Source organism: Paroedura picta, chromosome 9 (genome assembly GCF_049243985.1).
Source record: "Paroedura picta isolate Pp20150507F chromosome 9, Ppicta_v3.0, whole genome shotgun sequence".
NCBI lineage: Eukaryota > Metazoa > Chordata > Lepidosauria > Squamata > Gekkonidae > Paroedura > Paroedura picta.
The window spans coordinates 1,693,123-1,717,291 of NC_135377.1; the positions used below are offsets into that span (position 1 = coordinate 1,693,123).

A 24,169-nucleotide genomic window follows, 5' to 3' on the forward strand; every position below is an offset into this window, starting at 1 on the left:
AGGAAACCAACTCCCAGGCATGAGTCCCATGAGCAAGTCTGACCGAGACCCAGCGAAGGTTTGGTCAGCCAGAGTAGACCGATTGTCTGACAGCATAAGGAAACTTTGGATGTCCCAGGTGTGCACAGGGGTGAGACAGAGAGCGCACTTTGGCACCCATGTCCTAATTCGGGGTTAACGACTTTGCTTCCCCTTGCAAAGCGCTTGTGCTGATTCTCCCCCCCTCCCCAAAGCTATTAAGAGTTGCACACAAAAAGCTACGAGCCTGGCAGTTTTAAGCTCCATTCCTTTCCTTTCCCAGGCTCCTGCCAATTAAGGGAGCGGCCTTTGATGGCGTCGTAATCTTGGCACCAGGAGGCAGACCTTTAAAAGTGCACCGGGGAAAAGGAGAAGGAGAACCAAAATAATAACAATAATAGCAAAGGAGGAGGCAGCTTTCGAGAAAAAACAAAAAAGCCCCCCGATCTCTCCCCGGCTTCTCTCAAGGTAAGGAATCAAAAAGTTATTTGATGCATAATTGATTCGCTTTGGAGTGCCTTGCAAATTGCAGAGGAACCTTGATAATAACCAAATGGGGAGGAGGGGGCGCGATACGGGGGCGGCCGGGCCTTTTTGACCTGCGGGGCTAAGTAATGGGGAGAGCGAGGGGGGAGGAGGAGGAGGAGAAGGGGGGGGGAGACAAAGAGGAAAATAAATAAATAAAGCAATCAGAATTGGGAGGGGGGGATAAACAGGGATATTAATGAGCACCCCCAAGAAAGGCTGGGGGAACACCGGGTCTGGGGACCAGACAGTAAAGGAGCAAACCCAGAACTGGAACTGAAAAAAGAGAAGAAATATTCAAAACCTTCAAGAGAGACCTTGCTAATTTTGCATAACAAAAGAGCAACTGTGCTGAAGAGGCCGTAAAGGGAGCTGTTCGCCATCTTCCTTTTGAGAGGGTCTCTGGGACAGGGCCAGCTTCGACTGACTGTGAAGTAGGGATGCCAGCCTCCAGGTGGGTCCTGGGGACCCAATCCCCTGGAATGCTGGCTCATCTCCAGACCAAAGAGGTCAGTTCCCTTGGAGGAGATGGATGTGCTGAAGTGCAGGTGCTATAGCATCTTTCCCAGGCTCCGTCCCCAAATCGCTGGGAGGTTCCCTAACCTGGAAGTGGCCACCCTACTCCCCAGACCCCAATGGCCACCCTGCTGTGAGGTTCACCACAAGGCCTACTGCGCCCTTCCCTCCTCTCCCTGCCCTCCTGCCCAGCATGCCCCTGGCTGCTTGTGCCGCCCTGTGCTCACTCTTGGGCAAGGGCACGCCTGCGGGAGGTGCTGCTTGGAAGGCCCGGGGTGGGAGGGTTTGCCAGCCAGAGAGCTGCTGGGGAAGGAGGCCCAGGTGGGTGGCTGGGAAAGGCTGGGCAGGAAGAGGGGTAGAATCAGGGAGTGGAGGCAGGCGAGGGGGCCAAAGTAGTGGGGGGTCTTTAAGCTGATCCTGCATTGATCAGGGGATGGGGCTAGATGGCCTGCACGTCCTCTTCCAACTCTATGGTCCTATGATTCTCTCAGGAGTCTCTATCCAGGACTCCAAAGATCTGGAAGCAGCGCTGCTTTGGGGTGTCATAATAAGCAGCAGGATGGGTGGATGAGGCTGCCCTGAAAGGAGGCCGATTCAGATCAGAACAATGTTGTCGTAGCAGAAGAAGAGCTGGGTTTCTTGGACTTTGCTTGTCATTCCCCGAAGGAGTCTCAGGGCAGCTTCCCTTCTTCTCCCCACAACAGACAGGGAGGTGGGGCTGAGAGACCTGGGATGGGCCCACGGTCAGCCAGCTGGCTGCATGAGCAGGGGGAGTGGGGAACCTGTTGGGTATGTGGACCCTGGACCGTGCTGGTGGTCATTCTAAGGCAAGCATTGTCATGAACCTGCAACTATCACTACTGCTTCTATGTAAAAATAATAACAGTTTTTATATTATTATTATTATTGAACAAATCTTGGTTGGTCTTAAAGGTGCCTGATTGGATTCTGATTTTGTTGTGCTCCTTCAGACCAAAATGGCGACCCACTTGAATCTTGGCAAGGGTGATGATTTCAAACAGGACCACCCCATCCACCTGACCGCTAAAGAACTCCCCCCTAATGTTGAAACAGCCCCAGTGGTTACAGAAGGTGTTGGCTGTGAAAACATGCTAAAGACACCCCAGTCGGGCGGCGGTTCTGCAGATCTTGTCTCCTGCGCTAAAACCCCCCCCCCCCATGATTCTTCACGGGATTTAGAAAGGCCAGCTACCCAGAGGCCAGGAGCGCCTTCAAGACTGACAACACTTGTGGCAGGGGAGACTGTTTAGGGTGCCCCAGCTCCCTTCTTCAGATGGATCGAGGTGGGTGAGTCTGTCTGCATCAGCAGCAAGGAGCCAGAGTCCAGGAGCACGTTCAAGGTGGATGAAATTTGTGGCAAAATTCGGGTGTCACAAGTGAGCAGGGACTCCCGAAAGCTCATCTACGCTGCCACAAAGGGTTCCTGGCTTCACAGGTGCTGCTGGACTCTGGCTTCTCCCTGCTGCTCCAGCCAGACTCACATGGGCTAGCATCATGCTCTGTCTCCCTGGAAGGTTTTCGAAAGATGGCCAGCGGTCTGATGCCCTCTCGCTGAAGGCTTGGGGGGAGGGAACGGCCACTCTGTGCCTCGCACTTCGCCCGGGTCCTGCAGTCTTCGGGGGCTTCCCCCCCTTCCCCTCTCCCTTCAGAGCAGGCGCAATCCGATTCATCTTGCTTGCCCTTTGTGACATCACCGTGCAGCCAGATCTGATTTGCTCTGGAGGGTCTGACACCCCTGGCAGGATCCGTGATTGGCTGGCATCACACCCGGGAGAGGGGGGGAAACATTCTAAACTCCTAGGAAGTGTTCCGCTGACTCCTGCAGAGCATCAATGCAGACAGACACAAAAATGTGAATGTTCCCTCTAGGGAGGGGGATGGAGGGACTTTGCCGGACCCTCCTGAGCCCACCTCCCCACAGGAGAGCCCGCGCTGCCGCCTACCCGGCCAAGGAACCAGAGTCTGCGGAGGAGCGCTTTCGAGATCAGATCCCTTCCTAGCAGGCACAGAGATCGTTCACATCTTGGAAGTCACTCCCAAGCCGTTACATCTTCATGCCTGACGCACTCAAAAGCTTCTCCCTTGAATAAAATTCTGTTGGTCTTAAAGGTGTCCCTGGCCTCAAACTTTGTTCAGCCGTTCTCAACAATCCTGACCCCAAAAAATAGAAAGTAAGTCAGCTGCATGGTCCTTGTGTTGCAGGTGTCCACGTGCGAGCACTGGAAGGGGCCTGCTGGATCAAGCTCATAATCTGCCTAGCCCAGCATCCTGTCCCACCGAGGTGTGGCGGCTGAATAAGGGGGGAGGGCTTAAAGCCCCTCTGCAAGTTCTTGACCGAAGCCAGCTTTCAGTCTCAGACCCCCCCCCCCGGCGAGTTGCATGTCATCTGCTTCGTCATGGGAGAAGCAGGCTGAGGAGGAGGAGGAGGCCTCTATTCTGCTCTTTGGGTGACCGATTTCCTGGCATCGCCGTAGCTGTTTCTGGAAGGCCGACTGCTGGAGGGAGAGAGGTAAGGAGAGGTGGGTGCGTTCTCAGCTGGAGGTTGGTGGCAAAGGCCCCTTGAAGGAAACTTGGGCTTGATCTAAGCAGGATGCTGTGGCTACGTCTGGAGCACTCACCTGGGGCACTTGGCTCTCAAAGGAGGTCTCTTTGAAGCTGGGCTACTACCAGCGCTGTGCGATGCAGAAGGGCCGGGTTGCAGGTAGCTTACAACCCCCTCCGTTCTGCTCCAGCCTGTGTGACGGGGAGGCAAACCGAGCAGTGGGGATCTGGTTTTCGTGGCCCCTTGGAAGGACCACCCAGAAACGGAGAGTGGATTTCCTTCTCCTTCTGAGCAAGTTGCTGCCAGAGCTTTTCCTAGGCTAGCAGATCTTCCTGGCTTGGTGACAAAGTTTGGCCTGCAGAAGGCCCTGGCTTCATCCTCAGGCAGCACCTCAAAAAGCAGACCCCGTCCGGTGAGCAGCCAATTCGTTGACAAATGCACTAAAATGTCACCAGGGAAACTGCTTATCAGACAGGGCCAGACATCTCCTCATTTAGGGGGCTTGTTGCAACCCACCCTTGCTTTAAACAGAAATGCTCAAAGCCACTTAACAAAAGCAAGATGAAAGATAGCCCCGTAAAGCCAACAGAGCAACGAAGATGGCCGGGCTAACTCAAGACAACAGCCGATCCTTGCAATTGTTTAAAAAATGTATACAGAAACAGCCAACCCAGCTAGCAACTAGCCAGCTACAGGATCCCTGCCTCTGACAACACAGGCAGAAAAATGTCGATTCCTGTCAGATTTATACCGTTCGCTGCAGGGCTAGGTGCCGTCGATGCCAGAGGACTGGCACCCAGAGCTTATGACAGTTTCGGAATACCAGATGGACGATCATTTCAAGCCTGTGTTGTAAGCAAAGCCGGAACTTGTTCAGCTCCGCCCAGCAACCAAAGCTCACACGAACACACGGGAAGCTGCATTATACAGAAACAGAACTCTGGTCCATTAAGGCCCAGCATTGCCTACTCAGACCGGCAGCTGCTCTCTAGGCCTCGGGCAGACGCTTTCCACAGCGCCTACTGCCGGATCCTTCAACCGGACTCGCCTGGCAGGCGGATGCATTGTGTAGTCCTCTTTTGTGTGTTGTGTGAAAGGAAGGACCACTGAAAGCAGTGGGACTTTCCTTTACACAAAACCCTTCCGGGGTGGGGGCCTTATCTGGCCTTTGTGTTTTGGTCCATCCAAAACCACGCTGCCTTTTTGGCAGTGAAACTGGCAAGGACTCATGAGGGAGGAGAAAGGGGAAGAAGTCTATCAAATGTGGCCTTACTCTATTGGGGTCTTGTGTGGTACAGTCCTACACAGGAGAAGAGGAACATGACCTCCATGACGCAGTCACGTTCGAAGTTCTCACATTCTTCTTTTACTGGAAACCTGGGTCTATTTCCATCCAGGATGTCGATGAGAAACCTTGGAATCTCACATCTTTCTCTAACGGGCAGGTTCCTCATTTTGGACGGGAGCAAATGGCCTTGATCATTCCAGGACATTTTGTTTCTGCTGACTTGTTTTGAGTTGAGGATGCATTTTCTTGGGAGTCCCATTTTTGTGTGGACGTTGCCAGTCTTACAAGATGCAGCACACTCATATGGATTGTGAGAAGATGTGTAGATCGTTGACAAGTTGGCAACAGCAATGGGAACCCCTGAGGTCCACATTTCACCACCACTCAACACTGCAAGCCATTCCTTTTGCTCAAGGGAGGACATGTTTTGGGTCCATCCCACCTGATGTTCCATTACGGAACAGAAGGATGGTCTTATTCGGAAATGAGAAAACTTGCTTGGTCTCCACGGTCTTCTCCAACATCACAAATTAAAGGGGCAGTCTTTACATTAGTGGTGTGAGGACCTTAAAACCATCCCACGTGGACATAAGAAGGGTGCCATTTCTTCAGGAACATGACTTCAGTGTTCAGCGGCTGTAACCACTGATGTCAAAGAATGGCAGGCATGGCTTACCAAAAGGTTGGCCATCCCTGGAGCGTTTTGAGTTGTTTGTTGGTTTTCTTTTCTTAATTTTCTAAAAAGTTGATGAACACGATGACCCATTTCTCTGTCTTTGGGCCACGTGTCCTTCATTTCCTTTCTCCCACAACCCCTGGGAAAGTTCGTGACACTTCCAAGTTGAGCAGCTGCCACTCTGGTGTGTTCTGCTCTCCTCTCTCTTTAAAATGGAAGGGAAGGGGGGAAGGGAGGCGGGGGGAGAGGAAACAAAACGATGAGGTGCTGTCAAGGTCTCTGATCTAACAATCCACGAGCCACGTTTGCTTCTTTGGCAGATGGTAACAGAGTTGACTGCTTAGCACTGCATGTTTGACGTCTCCCAGAAATAGCAAGCCACGCTGAAGTGGTAGGCCTGTAGCCACTCTCAGCTGCTACGGTGCCTTGGCTCGATGTGGAAGTCACATGCTCGGCTTCGCACCTCCCTGATGCGAAAACGCTCTCGGGGGTGACTCACGGTACATCTGCTTTGCCTCCGACTCCCCCTCCCCTCCTCCCCGCCCCGTTTCCCCTTCAGCCCATGGTGGCGATTGGCGGGTGGTGGCGTTACTCTCTTGTCACCAGCTTGTGTGACAGGTGAAGTGACACAGAGTCGGCAGAGTTGCTAAGAAGGTTGCTCCGGGCTTTTCCCACATGGGGAGGTGAGGTTGCTCCAGCAGGAGGAGAGCAAGGTGGAAAAAAAACATGTTCCAACATCTGTTCGCTTCTCCACTTTTTTTGTTCAGAGCAGAACAACGAGGAGGGCAGGGAGGGAGCAGGAGGAAGGGTAGCTGGCCTGCAGAATGGGCGAGGAGCTCTTAAGAGGGTGCTGTGGGTTCGAGAGACCCCACTTCCTCATTCTCCATGACCCTACTTTGCTCAGAATGCTCCAGCACCCACCTGTGGCCATGGCATGTGCAACACCTTGACATAGGCTGGTTGGGCCCCTAGCTTGGCTTTTGATGAACTCCATGTCCACCATCAGGTGGACCATGGTGGTGGTCTTCATGGTGGGATCTGTACAGCTTGGTAAATAGCTCAATGAGGAAGGCTCCTCTCCTTCTCAAAGGAGACTTTCAAGCCCATTGAACAATACAGAATACAAGTTGAAGCCTGCTATCACAATGATCTTACCTACAGTAATTTCATGGTAAAAGATCCAACCCCCTTGGTCACACAGTTTTCTGGAGGTCTTAAACCTTCGCAGCATAAAGACAGAGCTGGAGAAAAGTTCTTTGTTTCTCACATGTGCCCAGTGGTGGTGGGGGTGGTAGTAGAAAGTTCTGACAATTCACTGCCGACTGATGGTGACCCCGTTGGGTTTCCAAGACAGGACAGGTTCATAGAATCATAAAATGTTGAGAGGTGGCTTACCATTGCCTGTCTCTGCAAAGCCCCCCTGGACTTCTTTGGTGGTCTCCCATCTAACTGCTAGCCAGGGAAACCTTGCTTAGCTTCCAAGGTCAAACAACATTGTCCTAGGCCGCCCAAGAGACTGCAAAGCCAAGTCAACTTCTTTCTTGTCTTCCTGATGGCTGGAAATCTCTGTTCTATGACTGGCCACAGTGAGTAATTGGTGACCAAACATGTTCTAGAAACCAGGCACCAATTTAGCTCCACCTCACCAACAATGTGGATATGTAGACCCTTTGCTGATGGAATTGATAGAAGAGATTGCCCAGTGGAAAACCTCCGTGCTCGGATTCCCTGTCTTTCTCATCTCCGTTCTTTCAACCTAGCTGTGTGTCCACACCCTGCGTTCACCCTGGAAGCCCCTACTAATAGGAACAGAATGCTGGGAGGAAGCAGCTCTGCCCTGAGGAACAAGGACGCTATTGACGGAAGTTGACTAAAATAATTGATCCACCAAAGAATAGTTCACAGAACTTGTTCTTTCTTTTGTGCCCTGCAATCCATCTCCTTTTCCCTAATTCCATATTTACTTATGCGGTGAACAAGAGGAAGATGAAAACTTTAAAAAGGCATTTCAGCATTAGAAGTAATGGAATTTCCAGCCTTAGACACCACCTTCAATTCACCTGCTCAACTTCCAGCTCCGGGAAAATGGAGGAACCAACGTATTGGGAAGCCCTGCCTGTTTTCAGTTTACAACAGTGCTCTGAAATGTTATTTTTTAAACAAACAAGAGGCCAATCAGACTATTTCCAACATCTATAGCTTAACAAGCATAAGTTTATTAACAGTCTTCTAGATCTAGAACTTTCTGCTAGATTTCAGAAATTGTTCAAAACTTTGATACATATTTTAGTACTTATTTTAGTACTTATGCTGGGAAATTAGCCAAAAAAATGAATGTACATTTGAAGAAATAGGCTGTTTGTTTTTTGTAAGACATCTATATTATATCTCCTAAAAACCTTACTGTCCATCCGATGACATGTTGAACATTCCATGGCCTAAGATTGGCCTTCAGTGGGAGAAGGCACACACGCAATGAGGGCCAATCATGGATCTTCCACATCCCCGTCTTCCTCCTCCTTCTCTGTGGCCTTTCCAGATACCTGGTGGGAGAAGGAAGAGTCAGAAGAAGGTAAGCCAGGGAGGTGAGGGAGGGAGGAGATTGGCTGTGCTCTGGTAAAGGCCCAGTGCTGGCCCTGGCAGCCCAGCTTGCCTTGTTGGGCTGCCATGCTACGAAGCCTCCTGTCTGACAGGGAGCATGGGAGGTTAATTGCCTGTGCTCCACTGCAGCTGCAGCACCGGCCCAGACCGTCCATCCCCCATGGCTGTGCGACTCTGTCCCCTTGACTCCTGGCCACTGGGAGGGTGCGGGAGGCGGGCTGGCTGCTCTCTGCCATGCCATGCCTGCTGGGCCACCCTTCTTTGCCCTCCCTCCTTTCTATGGTCCATTTTTAACATTGGCTTTGCTACTAGTTTGTTTATGAAAATGGAAATACAAAGAACTAAGGGAGTTCACAAACCCCCCAAATATGGGTTTTGAAATGCTTCCTCAATGGCTGTGGGAGATCCTGCAGCCGTTGCCTCTCCCAAATTGAGTTGGTGTCTTCTGGGCAGCATCTGGAGATCTTTTGCTATTTCAGTTGTTCTTCAGACAACCAGGATTGCCCTCCATTCCTCTCCTTACAACACGCACCCTGTGAGAGGTGGGGCTAAGGGAACTCTGACAGAACTGCTCTGTGAGAACAGCTCTAAGAGAACTGTGACTGGCCAAAGGTCACCCAGCTGGCTGTATGTGGAGGAGTGGGAGGCTTGCAAGATAAGAGGCCTCCACTCTGAACCAGTTAACTTCTCTGGCTTTCAATATCCAGGCAATGGACTTTCTAGGGGGAGATTCTGATTTTCTATCCCCCCCCCCCAGGAAACAGTGGTGTTCGGCTGGGAGCACCTTTTCAGGGGCCCATAGAACTATACCTCTTGGTACAACAAAACTTGGGGGTCAGGTAACAGCAGTTCCCCTGAAATTTTTGTGACAGTACCTTTAAAAAACATCCCCAACTCTTAAGAACTCTGCCCCATGGGGAATAACGGAGCTGAAGAATATCAGAAACCTGGAGGGTGGGGGGAACCACCTGGATCCGAATACCATAAGGGTATTACATCCCAGGACGCTAGGAATACCAATATCTGGTATTCTGGATCTTTAAAATACTGATTTTTTTATTTTATATTACATCCCTAGTCCTGATCCTGCATGGTCCCTGGATGTCTCAGCCTCAAAAATGCCAGCATGGTTCACCAGGGTGAATCAAGCCGAACGCTGAATTGACCCACCCACAAATCTCCTGAGGCTTAGAAAGGGCCAGCAGTAGCATCTCCCCGAGCCTTTCACTATGGGAGGGTAATGCAGCCATTCCCTGCTGCCCTTCGCCAACCTGCCTGCCCCGGAGAACACGCCAGGCCCAAAGGGCTCCTGCAGAGGCTGGATCCCTCCTCAAGGAAAATAATATCTATCAATAAGGCAAAACTGCCGCGGTCCGCAGGCCTGTCGATCAGCGGGAGTGATTCATCTGGCCCTTTCAATACCACGGTCCCACTCGCCCGTCAAGGCCCTGATTTACGACGGGAGAGCCGTTTCGTAAATCTTCTGGGGATTCAACCAGTCAGCAAATTTCTTCCCTCACAGGGATGACAGCTTTGTTACATTTTGGACAGGGGCCCTGAAGTATGGCCTCGATTCCAACTTTCCAGTTTGGAAAGAAGACGCCGGAAGGGGGACGTAGGAGAGGTTTCTAAAATGATGCCCGGTGTGGAGAGGGCTGACAAAAAGAAGGCATCCTCCCTCTCCCAGAACTCTAGACCTTGAGGGCATCCAATGAAGCTGGCGGGCGCTGAGTTCAGGACAGGCAGGAGGAAATATGACTTTACACAGAGTGATTCAAATGTGGAACTGGCTGCCAGAAGAGGTCGTGATGGCCACAGGAACAAGCAGCTTGAAAGGGGGAAAGGATAGATTCATGGAGGTGAGGTGCTGCTGACCACGGTGACTGAGGGGAACCTCCATACTCAGAGGCACAAATCTTCTGAATCCCAGAGCCAGGAGGAAACATCAGGGGAAGGCCTCAGACTCCATGCCCTGTGGTTGGCTCTCCAGAGGAACTGGTTGGCCACTGTTTGAGACGGGAGGCTGGACTGGATGGACATTCCCTGGCCTGACCCAGCAGGGCTCTTCTGATATTCTTATGAAGACCTCAGCCTCTTTGCATTGTTGACCCTCCAGAGGAACTGGTTGGCCACTGGGTGAGATGGGATGATGGACTTAATGGGCGGTCACTGGTATGGTCCAGCAGGGCTTTTCTGATGTCCTTATAAGGTGAAGGCCATGTCCGCTCTGCCGTGCTGTTGGCCATTCAGAGGAACTTGCTGGCCAATGAGTGATACATGATGTGGGACTAGATGGACCTTTACTTGTTTGACCCAGCAGGGCTCTTTGGAGGTTCTTCTCAGGGGAAGGCCTCAGTCTCCATGTCCTGTGGCGGGTCTTCCAGAGGAACTGGTTGGTCTGTGATGGGATGCTGGACTAGCTGATCCAGCAGGACTCTTCTGATGTCCTTTTATATCTGACCAAGGGAGCTCTGACTGCAAAGCCCCTTAGACCCCCAAATCTTGAAGGACTGTAAAGTGCTCTTGGCCTCTAATCTAGCTAGCCACGACCCTTCAAGTGTTAGTTGAAAACGGCTGGAACTCCGATAGGGCAGCTCTGCCTTTCTAAACATCTACCAGAAGCTGAGTGCCTCAATTCCACAGAGGCTTGTTTCGTGCGGTATATTTAGGCTTCCGGGCCTTCCGCCTTCTCAGTTACACTCTCAGGAGAAACGTGTGAGTTTCTGAGTTTAAGGGAAGCCTGCACTTGTCTGCTTGCCCACCGAGGCCGGCTGCAGAAATGGGCTTCCGTGGTGCCTGGAAGCTGCCTCCCTTCCTTCTCCATGAGCGAGTCCTCTAAATGGCTGCCATGAAATACGGGCAGCCACCGCACGAATTCCCCTGTCTCCCTTTAATTGGAGCCTTAATCTCTCTCCTGATATAATAATCATGCAATCGGTACCACCCGGCAGTTTTCGAACAGTTAACTACCCATGCCGTCCACAGCCCATTAGCCACACAAATTCTGCCAAGTGCTCACATTAGCTCCATCCAGAGGGCTCTTTGGTGCTGTGGAGAATGGGCTGCAGAGGGGATTGGAGGGTGGGTGCGGGAGGGATTGTGTGGCTGGCGGCCTGCGCAGTACTCACAGTACTCGCAGTACTCGCCAGCACACTAGCCTGCACCCTTTTCAGACTTGAGGGATCCACCTTTAACCTGCAGGGGGCAGCACACAACCCGATGAACTGCAAGACCGGGACTTCCTGTCACATGACATCACAGTCAAGTGGGAGGAGCATCCATAGTGCTTCCCGCAATTCCTAGAGAGGCGTGATGTCACTTCTGGGTCCCCTGCTCTGGAGGGGCTTAACACTGGTTCCAAGGGTGATCTTTCTCTCTTGCCTTCTGACAGCCATCTTTCTGACTACTTTATTTAACTTAGTATCATGGAATCACGGCGTTGGAAGGGGGCCCCCAGGGTCGTCTAGTCCAACCCCCTGCACAGCGCAGGAAACTCACAGCTACCTGCCCACCCGCAGTGACCCCAAGAACACGCCCAAATGATGAACTTATTTTATTATATGTTCATACCCACTTTTTTCTTTGTAAGTCCATCAAACAACATCAACTCGGAGTGGACAATACAGACGATGATGACCCAAGGCTCATATTTAGTAGAAGGCAGCTTCAGGTGTTCTAATGACAGTTGAGGAGGCGATGCTTGACCCTCATCAACATCTCCAGCAGAGGACTCCTCCCCCGCCCCTTCAGGGCAGAAAAGAAGTTACCCCAGCTCTGGATTGGCTCCCTGCTCTGATACTTTCATTGCTTCACAAAAACCTAAAGATCACTCTTCTTGAAAATGCAATGTGCAAAAGCATGCCTCCTGGATGGGGGATACGCTTCTAGGTAGCACTGTGTGTGAACGAGACCTTGGGGTACTTATGGATTGTAAACTAAACATGAGCAGGCAGTGTGATGCAGCGGTAAAAAAGGCAAATGCCATTTTGGGCTGTATCAACAGGGGCATCACATCAAAATCACAAGATGTCATAGTCCCATTGTATACGGCACTGGTCAGACCACACCTGGAGTACTGTGTGCAGTTCTGGAGGCCTCACTTCAAGAAGGACGTAGATAAAATTGAAAGGCTACAGAGGAGAGCGACGAGGATGATCTGGGGCCAAGGGACCAAGCCCTATGAAGATAGGTTGAGGGACTTGGGAATGTTCAGCCTGGAGAAAAGGAGGTTGAGAGGGGACATGATAGCCCTCTTTAAGTATTTGAAAGGTTGTCACTTGGAGGAGGGCAGGATGCTGTTTCTGCTGGCTGCAGAGGAGAGGACACGCAGTAATGGGTTTAAACTTCAAGTACAACGATATAGGCTAGATATCAGGAAAACAATTTTCACAGTCAGAGTAGTTCAGGAGGTGGTGAGCTCCCCCTCACTGTCCAGTCTTCAAGGGAAGGTTGGATACACACTTTTCTTGGGTGCTTTAGGATGCTTTGGGCTGATCCTGCGTTGAGCAGGGGGTTGGACTAGATTTTATGGCCCTTCCAACTCTATGATTCTATGATTCTGTGATTCTAAGATAATACACGTCCACATCTAAGGCAAAGCCGTTCCTGCCCCCCTCGAAACCTGGCCTGGCGAGTCACTTTATGCCAGCAAGTTGGGATCTCATTGGAGATTATCATTAGCATCAACTTGTTCTTCGAAAACAAGGGGAAGTTCAAATTCTGCACCAAACCCATTCCTCCCTTCACAGGCTCGGCTTCATCACCTTCTGATCCCCATCGAAACACCCTCAAAACCTGTATGAGGAGGACACGTGTGTGAAGGAAGATCCAGGTGCCCGGCTGTTCCAACCAGAGAAATGTATAAATGAACCAACTTTGAAAAATCAGAATGTGACTCACACGGTGTTTAACAGCTCCCCCATTCCGGCAGTTCCCTAATTGGCCTGCTATGGAACATTGGGTGTGTGTGTGTGTGTGTGTGTGTGTGCAGTTTTTTGTTTCACAACCTCTTTTGCCAGTAGTAGGCGACCCTTATTGAAATTTACACACCCACACGCGTGTTTTATTTCCCTTTTTGGAACAACTGTAAATTCCAACCCATATAGTTTTACGAAGACTAGTAAAATAAAAACATTGTCCTCCTTCTCTCCCAGTTGTTTAAGATGCTGATATGGGCATGCTTCGTTTTCTTCCTAAAGAGACCTTTTATTTTCTTTAGCAGAATAATCTAAAGCCAGCGGGGCGAATGAGGCCGAGGGCCAGGTGAGAAAGCTCCGCAAGGCCATGGGGTGCCTGGGCCAAGGCCACACACGTCAGTTTTTTCAGTGTGTTTGGACTCCTCCTGCAAGATCAGAGGCCGCCGCTCTTAACCATGATGCCACGCAGGCTCTCAGCATCCCTTTTCTCCAGGGGAACTCATCTCTTCTGAATGGAGGTAAGTTATAATTCCAGGAGATCTCCAGGTCTGACCTGGAGGTTGGCAAGCCAACGACTCTCGTCCGAGCTGCAGAGCCAAGCAGCACCTCCCGTTCCCTCTCCTTACTTCTTGCGTTGTGCTGCAGTGCAGTTGTGGCTTCTTCTAATCCCTGGGACCTGTGCCCTCTTCTCCAGGCACCTGAGAGGATCTGAAAGGCTGGCGGGGGGGTGGGGGGGTGGGGGGAGGAAATCCCCCTCGCCCATAATTGGAAAGGATGTCGCCCTCCGAGCCAGAGAGCTCTCACTGAAGGGCAGCCGTCAGCTAGGGGAGCGAAGCAGAGTCAATTTCGCGTGCCTTACTGTGCCGTTCCAGCTGATTAGGGATTTGATGAGGGAAGGGGTTTGATCCTGGCATCTAGAAGGACAGAAGCCGTCCGGTCGTGTCGGAGGAGCTGGAGGGTCTGGAGTGGTGCGGACAGATAGGCGGCTGAGCCAGAGCGGGGCAGATTGGCCCGCCTCCAGCTCACTCAAGCCCCCTGGCCTCCGGGGCTCAGAGTCCCAGTCCGCCCCAACAGAAGGGGAAGGCAGCCGGCGAGAAAGAGGAGGCCAAGCAGCTAGCCAGGTTCCAGCCAGGAGGGCAAACCAAAGACGGGAGTCTGCATAGGAACATGCAAGACACTGCCTGCCATTGGTCTATCAAGGCCAGTGTTGTCTACGCAGACTAGCACGGGCTTTCCAGGGTCCCAGGCTGAGGTCTTTCTCATCCCCTGCTGGCTGGTTCTTTTAAGTGGAGATGCTGCCGGGGACCGAATCAGGGACCTTCTGCATGTGTTGTGAGCCCAGGTCCTGTTAGGGAGGACTCCTTAGAGGAAGAGTCTTGCCAGGAGCTTCCAGCGTCACCTGAGATTCAGCTGGATGAGAACTTAGCTCAGCCAGATGTTGAACAGGCAGAGCGCTCTGACTAGCTGAGGGGAATGGAGCTGCAGACAAGCCAGGACTTAGACTCCAAAGTTGTTACGGAAGCACCTGCTGGAAGGGAGCTCCAGTCTTAAAGGCACCATGACAGGTTAGTAAGACAGTGGCTGACTGCAGAAGCCTGTGAGTCATCTCAGGGTGAGGATGGTGTGGTTGCTGACAACCTATATTAAGTCTAGGAGAACTTTGCAGCTACCTGTGACCTGCTCCTTCTGCCAATGCCCTTGGTCTGCCTGAATGAGCCCTTGACTCACTGGACTGCCCAACCTTGCATTCTGTCTGTCCCCTTGGCATTCTGTTCTGGACACTGATTTTCTCTGCCTTCCTGACAAGTCAGAAATAGAACACAGTGTAATTCCAGGGGCACCTTGAAAACCAACAACGTTCAATTCAAGATCTAAGCTTTTGTGTGCAAGCAGAAAGCCAGCTTGGTGTTGGGGTTAGGAGTGCGGACTTCTATTATTGCGAGCCGGGTCTGATTCCCCGCTCCTCCTTCACATGCAGCCAGATGGGTGACCTTGGGCTCGCCACAGCACTGATAAAACTGTTCTGACTGAGCAGGAATCTCAGCTGCTTTGAGACTCCTTTGGGTAGTGAAAAGCAGGGTATAAAAGACTAGCTCTTCTTCTTCAGTAGTATCAGGGCTCTCTCAGCCTCACCTCCCTCACAGGGTGTCTGTTGTGGGGAGAGGAAAGGGCAAGCACATGTAAGCCTCTTCAAGACTGGGTAGTGAAAAGCAGGGTATAAAAGACTAGCTCTTCCTCTTCTTCCTCTTCTTCCTCTTCTTCCTCTTCTTCCTCTTCCTCTTCCTCTTCCTCTTCCTCTTCCTCTTCCTCTTCCTCTTCCTCTTCCTCTTCCTCTTCCTCTTCCTCTTCCTCTTCCTCTTCCTCTTCCTCTTCCTCTTCCTCTTCCTCTTCCTCTTCCTCTTCCTCTTCCTCTTCCTCTTCCTCTTCCTCTTCCTCTTCCTCCTCTTCTTCTTCTTCTTCTTCTTCTTCTTCTTCTTCTTCTTCTTCTTCTTCTTCTTCTTCTTCTTCTTCTTCTTCTTCTTCTTCTTCTTCTTCTTCTTCTTCTTCTTCTTCTTCTTCTTCTTCTTCTTCTTCTTCTTCTTCTTCTTCTTCTTCTTCTTCTTCTTCTTCTTCTTCTTCTTCTTCTTCTTCTTCTTCTTCTTCTTCTTCTTCTTCTTCTTCTTCTTCTTCTTCTTCTTCTTCTTCTTCTTCTTCTTCTTCTTCTTCTTCTTCTTCTTCTTCTTCTTCTTCTTGCCAGCTCTGGATTGGAAAATCCCTGAAAATTTGGGGTAGTCCCCTTTGGTAGGGTGGGGTTTGGAGAGCATTGATACCCTCCCAAGGAGCCATTTTTTTTCCAGGAGAAAAGAGGTCAGGAGATCAGTCTTAGTGCTGGGAGATCTCCAGGGCCTGCCTGTAGGCTGGCACTTCTGGGGGGCATAGAACAAAGGCAGCCAAACCTTCCACACAAAAGCTGCTCCTGGGAGCCCATCCAACTCCACTCCGTTCCTGCCGGCTTCTCCTGTATTGCCCTTCATCCTCCCGCAGTCTCAATAAACCTGGCTAATTAGCATCCTGACCACTCAATTAATTAGGCAGTACACTTAATTATGACAAACTACATTATCCGATATAGCCCTGAGTCCCGTGGACATTAGCGCTGGGTTATGTTCGGTAACAATTTGATTTGAGAGGGAGTTTATTGACCAGAAAAGACATATGATGAGATTAAAATAATCAGTAGAACTCGCACGCTGCTATCGGCTTGTCGTAGCTGAGGGCTCGGGTTATAAAGAGCGGGAGGCTGATCAAATTAGCCGCTTCGTTCTCATTAAGGGGCCCTGCGTAAACGGAGGAGGAGGAGGGAGGGGGCAGCCGAGGGGGTGGGGGCTGGAGAGGGCCCAAGAGGGGGTTGGGCTTGGCCACCTCCGTCCTTCTTGGCCCAAGAAGCTCCCATCTCCCCTTCCTCCAGGTCCCTTTCAGGGCTGCCTCCTGCACTGGGCAGGACTGAGAGCCACAAGTCAGAGAGCAACCTGGGGGAGCGGCCGGGAAAGCATGCCTGGCCCAGCAGAGCTGCTTACGAAAATACCTCTCAAAGCCTAATCTTGAAATGGCTTCCCATTGGCCTCCAGGCCAAATTCAAAGTGGCATTTTAAACCACAATGGGTGACTCACGACCACCATCTCCCGTATGAACCAGCCGACTGTTGTGTTTGCAGACCTGCCTCAAGGACCAGAGCTGGAGGGCCATCTCAGGCTGGATCCCAGCTGCCAGATCCAACAAGGTTATCCTGAAATCAGCTGATAGTGGTGGCTGGTGGGGAGTGGCTACTGGTGTTTTTTGGGGGTGTTCTCCGTTCAGTTTCCGCTCTCTGAACATTAGAGCTGGGGTCAACAAAGAGCTGGAATCCTGCGCCTGGTTTCTGAACCCGCTAACACCCACTCCGGCACTTGAGGCACCAGAAGAAGACCCCACCCGCACTGGACATAGATGGGTGGCTGTTAGAGTGGCCAGCCTCCAAGGGGGACCTTCTTCTGGTGTGACCAGCCTGCAGAGATTAGTTCCCCTGAGAAAAAACACCAGTTTTGGAGGGTACACTCTCTACAGTACTATAGACTGCCCACCTTCTCCAGGCTCCATCCCCAAAATCTCCAGCATGATTTGTATTATTTGGTTTGCTTTGTTGTTGTTTTAAAAAAATCCTTTCTGAATCTTTGAAGATGGCTTTGCACATCAGAATCATAGAATCATAGAATCATAGAATCATAGAGTTGGAAGGGGCCATACAGGCCATCTAGTCCAACCCCCTGCTCAACGCAGGATTAGCCCTAGGCATCCTAAAGCATCCAAGAAAAGTGTGTATCCAACCGTTGCTTGAAGACTTCCAGTGAGGGGGCACTCACCACCTCCTTAGGCAGCCTATTCCACTGCTGAACGACTCTGACTGAGAAAAACTTTTTCCTGATATCTAGCCTATATCGTTGTACTTGAAGTTTAAACCCATTACTGCGTGTCCTTTCCTCTGCAGCCAGCAGAAACAGCATCCTGCCCTCCTCCAAGTGACAACCTTTCAAATACTTAAAGAGGGCTATCATGTCCCCTCTCAACCTCCTTTTCTCCAGGCTGAACATTCCCAAGTCCCTCAACCTATCTTCATAGGGCTTGGTCCGTTGGCCCCAGATCATCTTCGTCGCTCTCCTCTGTACCCTTTCAATTTTATCGATGTCCTTCTTGAAGTGAGGCCTCCAGAACTGCACACAGTACTCCAGGTGTGGTCTGACCAGTGCCGTATACAATGGGACTATGACATCTTGTGATTTTGATGTGATGCCTCTGTTGATACAGCCCAAAATGGCATTTGCCTTTTTTACCGCTGCATCACACTGCCTGCTCATGTTTAGTTTACAATCCACAAGTACCCCAAGGTCTCGTTCACACACAGTGCTACCTAGAAGCGTATCCCCCATCCAGTAGGCATGCTTTTCATTTTTCTGACCCAGATGCAGAACTTTACACTTATCTTTATTAAATTGCATCTTGTTCTCATTTGCCCATTTTCCCATTGTGTTCAGATCTCGTTGAACTCTGTCTCTATCTTCCGGAGTATTTGCCAGTCCTCCCAATTTGGTGTCATCTGCAAACTTGATGAGTAGTCCCTCCACCCCCTCATCTAGATCATTAATAAATATGTTAAAAAGTACCGGCCCGAGCACCGAACCCTGAGGTACCCCGCTACTCACCTCTCTCCAGTCTGATGAAACACCATTGACAACAACTCTTTGAGTGCGGTTCTCTAACCAATTCCCTATCCACCTAACGATCTGAAAATCCAGATTGCAGTCCTTCAACTTATCCATCAGAACATCATGGGGAACCTTGTCAAAAGCTTTACTAAAATCCAAGTAAATGACATCAACCAAATTTCCCCGATCCAGCAAACCTGTTACTTGGTCAAAAAAGGAAACTAGGTTGGTCTGGCAGGACCTGTTGGAGACAAATCCATGCTGACTTCCTTGGATCACCAAGTTGTCCTCCAGATGTTTGCAGATCGCTCCCTTTAATATCTGCTCCATTATCTTCCCCACAACAGAGGTCAGACTCACTGGTCTGTAGTTTCCCGGGTCATCCTTCCTCCCTTTTTTGAAGATCGGAATAACGTTTGCTCTTTTCCAGTCCTCCGGGACATCTCCAGTCCTTAAAGAGGTTCCGAAGATGATGGACAAGGGCTGTGCAAGTTCTCTGGAAAGTTCTTTGAGTACTCTCGGGTGCATTTCATCTGGACCAGGGGATTTGAACTCATCCAGTGCAGCTAAATGCCTCTCGACCACCTCTCTATCCATGTTAACCTGCCACCCAGACACTATCCTTTGGCTACAGCCATCTCTAGATGTGCCTAAACACTTAGACCTGTGGGAAAAAACAGATGTAAAATAGGCACTAAGCCTTTCTGCTTTCTCTGCATCTTTCGTTAGAGTTTGTCCATCCGCACCCAACAGCGGGCCTATTGCCTCCTTTACTTTACGTTTGCTCCTCACGTAACTGAAAAATCTTTTCTTGTTACAATGGGCTTCCCTGGCCAATCTTAGCTCACTCTCAGCTTTGGCCTTTCTGATGATTGATCTACAGTGCCTAGTAACCTGTAGGTACTCTTCTTTAGAGCTCTGTCCTTCCCTCCATTTCCTGAACATTTTCCTTTTCTTTCTTAGTTCCTCTTGAAGTTCTCTGTTCATCCAAATAGGCTTCTTAGAGCTCCTGCAGTGTTTTCGTATTTCTGGAATAGTCATTGATTGAGCATGCAATAGCTCTTGTTTGAGTAGCGCCCACCCTTCACATGCTCCCTTCCCTTCCAGCATTCTCGTCCATGGTATGACACTCATCATGTCTCTGAGTTTATTAAAGTTTGCCCTACGAAAATCCAACATCCGCGTCTGGCTACAAGCTTCCTTGGCTCCCCATCTCAAAAAGAATTCTATGAGGACATGGTCACTTCCCCCTAGGGTCCCCACCTCCTTCACCTCATCCACCAACTCTTGCCTGTTGGTCAGTATTAAGTCCAGTATGGCTGAACCTCTTGTGGGTTCATCTACCATTTGATAAATGAAATTGTCAGCCAGGCAGGTCAGAAACTTGCATGACTGAGGACGCTTCGCAGAGTTTGTTTCCCAGCACACATCTGGGAAATTGAAGTCACCCATGATGACAAGGTCCTGCCGTTTGGATATTTTCTCAAGCTGCTCACAAAGTGCAGCATCCACATCCTCTCGTTGGTCAGGCGGTCGGTAGCAGACACCAACCACCACACTGTTTGTTTTCCCCTTGCTTATTTTCACCCAGATGCTTTCCACTGTAATGCTCTCCTTCACTAGAATTTCCTGACAGGTAAGCCCTTTCCTCACATACAGTGCCACTCCTCCACCTCTTCGATCTATTCTGTTTTTTCTGAACAGTTCATATCCATCCACCATTACATTCCAGTCATGAGAATCATTCCACCAAGTTTCTGTGATGCCTACTAGATCATACCTTTCCATCAGCATGAGAAGTTCCAGCTCTTCCTTTTTATTGCCCATGCTTCGGGCGTTAGTATAAAGACATCTGAATCCTTTTACTTTTGGTTCCCTATGAGCTGGCCTTGCCGGTTGGGCTGCCTCCGATAGTTTTCCTTCCATACACTCCCTATGTTGATCGTCTCCTTCCCCTAGTGGCTTTAGTTTAAAGCTCTCCTGATGAATCTCCCCAGGTTCCTGCCAAACACATTCTTCCCCAGTTTTGATAAGTGCAGTCCATCAGGTGCTAGTAGGCCTTCCTCAAGAAAGCCTATCCCATGGTCCCAGAAACCAAATCTCTCCTGCCGGCACCAACTACGCAGCCAGTGATTCACCTCCATTATCTTCCTCTCCCGACGCATTCCTCTTCCCTTGACAGGCAAGATTGAAGAGAATACCACTTGTGCCCCCATTTGCTTGAGCTTCCTCCCCAGATCTTGATAGTCTTTTTTAATAGGAGCGATGGTATTCAGGGACATGTCATTCGTTCCCACATGGACCATCACAAATGGGTAGCGATCCGTAGATTTGAGGAGTTTGGGCAGCCTTTCTGAAACATCTTTAATTTTCGCCCCTGGCAAGCAACACACCTCTCGGGTTAGGGGGTCGGGCCCAGCCACGTGGCGATCCATTCCTCTTAGCAGGGAGTCTCCAATTACCAGTACTCTCCTTTTTTTTTCTTCTCAACTCCATTTCCTTCTGTCCCCGTGGCCTCTTCCCTTTGTCTTAGAGTTTGTTTTGGGACCTCTTCCCTTGTTGACCCTTGCACCTCCTCTGCAAGGGCCTGAAATCTATTCTGGAGCTCCAAAGGCCCCGAGAACTGTCTCGCCCTTCGCCGTTCAGTCTTTTTCCGAACTGCCTGCAGAGGCTCCCTATTGTGGTCAATCTCCTTGTTCTCTTCAGGACTGGTTGTATTCTCTTTATTCTCTTTATTCCATGTTGCAGAGCTCTGGACTACGAACTCCTCCCCTTTCTTACTTTGGGTCAGAGTAATAATTTTGTTTTCTAATCCCCTAATCTTTTCCTCCAAAAGTTTTACCAGCTTACACTTGGGGCAGCTGTAGTCCATCTTGTCTTCTGGGAGGAAGGCAATCATGTCACACTCACTGCAGATGATGGGATGAGTGTCCTGGAGGTCCATTGTAATGTCTAGGCAGTGCAAGTACTAGGGAAATATAATCTACTGATATAATCTACTGATTCTAATTGCTCGGCCAAGAACCCCAGGCTAAGAGCCACAGGCCAAGAGCCCTTTGTCTCTTGCCAAAGGCTCGCGCCTCTGGTGAGGAGTAGCCCTTTTTAATCCTCCCAACAATTACCCAGCAATCACCTCACCCAGGCAGAACAATAGCCTCACCTGGTCAGCAGCAACTCTCCCCAGTAGCTCTTTCCACGTGCTCTCAGTTGTCTGAGCTCTGCCTCTGGTGAGGAGCAGCCCTTTTTAATCCTCCCAACAATTACCCAGCAATCACCTCACCCAGGCAGAACAATAGCCTCACCTGGTCAGCAGCAACTCTCCCCAGTAGCTCTCTCTCCACGTGCTCTCAGTTGTCTGAGCTCTGCCTCTGGTGAGGAGCAGCCCTTTTTAATCCTCCCAACAATTACCCAGCAATCACCTCACCCAGGCAGAACAATAGCCTCACCTGGTCAGCAGCAACTCTCCCCAGTAGCTCTCTCTCCACGTGCTCTCAGTTGTCTGAGCTCTGCCTCTGGTGAGGAGTAGCCCTTTTTAATCCTCCCAACAATTACCCAGCAATCACCTCACCCAGGCAGAACAATAGCCTCACCTGGTCAGCAGCAACTCTCCCCAGTAGCTCTCTCCACGTGCTCTCAGTTGTCTGAGCTCAGCTACAGCAGCATCCATGTAGAGGGACTGTGCAGTTCAAGATCTAGCCAAGTCCTTGGGAACTGCCGATATGTCTTTGCAGGATTCTTGCCATTCCCAGCCACATGGTCTTCTCGAGCTGAGCTGGCATTATTTGCTCAATGCCCCAAAAGTCCAGGTGTGTCATGAGACCTCTCTGAGCGCTGCTCCAAGGGCTCCAGTGACAACTGGCACGAGGGTCTTCTTCTCTTAGAGGGGCTTCTAATGGTCAGGAATTGGAGGACGTGTACCAGCATCAAACAAAAAGTTTTCCAAGTTAGACTACCTAACTATTTTACAGAATGCTAGGCTGGATTCCTGCCTGGGTCTCAACAGATCTCCCCGTGGCAGAGACCAGTTCCCCCTGGCGAAATGGTCGTTTTGGAGGGCCAGCTGTAGGACAGCTTTCCCACAAATTCTGCCCTTTTCAGGCTCTGCCCCTAAATTCCCAGGGATCTCCCAAGCAGGACTTCTAGTCTGGGGACCAGCAACTCATGAGACGTACACACCGTATCCTGTCCTGTTTAAAGCAGTTCAGCTCCCGTTTAAAAACCTGCTCCAATTGATTTGACGTTTCGGTGCATATCCTAAGTGCCTCTGTTATAATTGCATTTTGCTCAATAAAAATTGTATTATTAATCATTTATTATTATTGCCTCAATCAGAGGATTAAAATCCGCTCGATAACTTGGCCAGGTTCAGTCTAAGCAGCGCTGCTCCTACATAAACTTTGATTTCCATGTTATGATGGTGGTGGTGGGGGGGGGTGCTTTAGGACCTGGGCCAGGGCCCCTTAGCAACGTTCCTCATTACTGCAAGGCACGAAAGACCCAAATTCTCTTCCTAATCTATAAAAGGCTTAAATCATACCCAGGATATTGCAGTTGCTTGAGAGTCAATTTGCTGTTACCGTGAACATGTGACTCTTTTCTCATCGGATGCAGCCGGTACAGAAGCCCTTGCAAAACAAATTGGGGGGGGGGGGTTAATTAGGAAAAAAAAGTGTTTATTTCATAGGGTTGCCAGCCTCCAGGTGGGCGTCCAACAGAAAAGAGGCTGAGCACAAAGACAGTCAACATAAATTGTAACACCCAAATACTTAGATTCAAATGGGTAGCTGTGTTGGTCTGAAGGAGCACAATAAAATCAGAGTCCAGAGACGCCTTTTAAGACCAACCAAGATTTATTCAAGGTGTGAGCTTTCGAGTGCAAGCACTCTGATTTTATTGACCCAAATACTTTTTCTTTTCCAGTCCAGCCAGAACGATCTCCAGATTCTCTGATGGTTCTTGAGAACATCTTCTTCAGTGGTAAAAAGAACCAATAAAGCTATAATGAAATGTGCATCTTTCTGTTGATGACCACATCGGCATCCCAACCAACTGACTGATTTCAGCCGGGTTCTTATAGCCGTGGGCACAGGTGATACTTAACCTGTCTTCTAGATCTAGAACATTGACCCCTGAGGAAGAACAGCGTTGGGCTTAGGTCTAAGATTTGCTCCAACCCTTTTCAGACTAGGGCGGATTAGTCTCCCCCTGTCATGATGAAAGGTTATAGTCTGAGGAAGAGTGCTTGCACTCGAAAGCTCCCGCCTTGAATAAATATTTGTTGGCCTTAAAGGTGCTCCTGGACTCTGATTTCATTGTGCTACTTCAGACCAACATGGCTACTCATTTGAATCTAGTCTCAGATGGTAAGACTTCTTAAGTCTAAAAGCTTCTTGGGAGAGAAGACAGTGGCGGCGGAGTTACCTCAATCTAGAGTTCAACTTGTACATTATAACATTGATATGGTGAGTTGAAAAAGCCGTATACTTGTTGCAAAATAGATTGCGTCTTTTTTTCTGTTGGACGCTTAGCAACTTACTGGGCCGCTGTATTCTCGGTTGTAACTCCCAGGTGGGGAGTGGTGATCTCCAGAAATGACAAGAAACCTTCAGCCTTTTTTTCCACTGAGGAACTCCTGAAACATTCTTGAGGCTTCTAGAAACCCCGGAAGTGATGCAATTGGACAGAATAGGGTTGGGAAGCAGAGCTGTGGACATGCCACCTGGAGCCCCTCCCCTCCCCTCCCCACCCCCTCCCGGCCCATTACTGGCCATTTGGGGAGGGGGACACACAATATATATGGCCATTTCACCCAATAAATGTTTAACAAATTTTTAAAATGTATTAAA

The 24,169-nt window shown here is 50.0% G+C and overlaps 1 long non-coding RNA gene across 2 annotated transcripts; it reads left to right on the forward strand.

The window, feature by feature from the left end:
• LOC143845279 (uncharacterized) lies at positions 1-23,580 on the forward strand. Of its 2 annotated transcripts, none has more exons than XR_013234332.1 (5): positions 1-118; positions 302-486; positions 3,283-3,589; positions 13,406-13,621; positions 23,244-23,580. It is a non-coding gene; the product is annotated as an uncharacterized LOC143845279 (long non-coding RNA). The 2 variants fall into 2 exon arrangements; XR_013234333.1 differs by having other exon boundaries at positions 13,409-13,621.
• Positions 23,581-24,169: the final 589 nt, after the last annotated feature.